Here is a 2,251-nt window from a genome sequence, read left to right as displayed (position 1 = left end):
TGAGGCAGTAATTGCTGCAAAAGGGGCCCAAACCAAGTACTGAGTACATATGCATGCTTATACTTTTCAGAGGTCCGATATTGTTCTATGTACAATCCTTGTTTTATTGATTGCATGTAATATTCTAATTTTCTGAGATTGTGGATTTGGGGTTTTTATGAGCTGTAAGCCATAATCATCACAGTTATGACACATCACGTCTTGAACTATCTTGCTTTGCATGTAATGAGTCTATCTCATATATTAGGTTCACCTTTTAAGTTGCATTACTGAAATAAATGAACTTTTGCACGATATTCTAATTTTTCGAGTTTCACCTGTATATTCATTTCCTTATTTTGTCACAGAAGTATATATGATTTCAGGTGTTTTAATGCTCCTATAACAGGCTTACAAAAAAGACAACAATCTTTCACTAAGATTTTGATTGACAAGTTAAGTGCAATCTTGCCTTCCAAAGAGCAGAAATGAATATCAAGAGGTTCTTCTGGTGCATCATCAGATTATGCACCTTAGATATGGGAATTTCTTCACTGCAATAGAATGGAATGGAATGGAATAGAATAGAACAGAACAGAACAGAACAGAACAGAACAGAACAGAATAGAATAGAATAGAATAGAATAGAATAACAGAGTTGGAAGGGACCTTGGAGGTCTTCTAGTCCAATCCCCTGCTCAGGCAGGAAACCCTATACCATGTCAGAAAAATGCTTTCCCAGGTAGTATTCAAACATTTTTTTTCATCAGTGCCATGTCACCTCAACCTTAGTCACCTTGCTGTCATTCAACAATATTGTTCAACAATATCTCATTGCCACTAGGTAACCCAAGTATCACAAGGCAAGGAGCAAGGAAGACTAATGCAAGATTGGAAAACGTTGGGAAGCATGCCAGCACCTCATCCTCGTGAAGTCGCGCTAAGAAGCTCATGCTGCATTTCTTCCTTCTACAAGAACTAACCAGAGTTTCAGCAGGGGGCAGCATCAGACTGACCTTGTGTGAGTTTAGAAACTATGCTGGGTTGGGCCAGAAGAGGATTTGGATGGAAATGCCAGGAAAGAAAGAGGGCTGTAGGATAGACTTTAAAATAAAAAAAAAACAACATGCACAAGGAGACAGTGGTGAGCTACTTTTATGTCCTTTGCATGACAGTTCCATGAAGTTACCAGGACAGAATCTTATCTCAAAGGAGACTTTAATCTTAACTTTAAAAAGGTACCACCATGTAATAGCTTCATGTACTTTCTGTAATGGAAGAGAATTAAGACATTATAATTGTTTCTCAGAGGGACAAAAAAGATGTAAAGGGAAATCAGAACCAGAAAACGTGTCTTGCTGTTGCCTACTGTTGGCTGCTTCTGCTTCTTGCTCCATGACTCACTTATTCAATTGACTGTATCTAGAAGTCTTTCCTGGATCTTGTTCCATTACAAACATGTTTCTTGCTTGCATAGTAGACTCAAAGGGAGAGAGGACCCCCCCCCTTTCTCATGGTCTCAGTGGGACAGAAAAATCAGACAGGTGGAAAAAAGGTCTTTTAAAACCTTTCTGCAAGTCATCAGTTCTCGAGTTGAGTATTTATTTATTTATTTATTTATTTATTTATTTATTTATTTATTTATTTATTTAATATGCTACCCCTCTCACTGATAAGGAAACTTTGGGCAGCTTATAAAAAGATAAATGTAGAAACAATTACAATTACAACATTATATAAAAACTAGAAACGAGAAAATAGAAGACATGGGGATAAGATCTTCTTAGCCCATCAACCACTTCCCATGATGAGTATCCCCTTCAGGGATCCAAGCCAACTGGTAAAACCAGGTTTGATACCCTTTTGGAAGGTTGGAAGGGTGAGAGCAGTTCTCACTTCTGGTTATACCTGATTATATCAACTTATACTTGATTCCTGCATTGTTCTCTTTTTAAACCATTTTTAAATATAAGGGAATGTAGAAAATCAGGAGTTGTACAGCATCTTAATGTCTCAGAAGTTTCCATGGATGATAGTATACTTTGTGGGTGTCAAACTGCTGGCCCCTGGGCCGGATGCATCACAACGAAATCGTGCCAACCCCATTGCCGGCAATGGGAAAAAAGTCACAATACATCGCAACACATCACATGATGTCACGAGTTTGACACCCCTAGTGTACTTTATCAGATTTCTGACAGAAGACCTCTTTCTACACAATCAATTGTGGAGGGGAAGAGGGAAAAAAGCCAGTCGTCCTTGAATTCCTTTT

This window comes from Protobothrops mucrosquamatus, unplaced genomic scaffold, assembly GCF_001527695.2.
Source record: "Protobothrops mucrosquamatus isolate PMUCROS unplaced genomic scaffold, P.Mucros_1.0 scaffold2613, whole genome shotgun sequence".
In the NCBI taxonomy this organism is placed as follows: Eukaryota; Metazoa; Chordata; class Lepidosauria; order Squamata; family Viperidae; genus Protobothrops; species Protobothrops mucrosquamatus.
The sequence above is the reverse complement of the archived record's forward strand: the minus strand, read 5'-3'. Positions refer to the sequence as shown.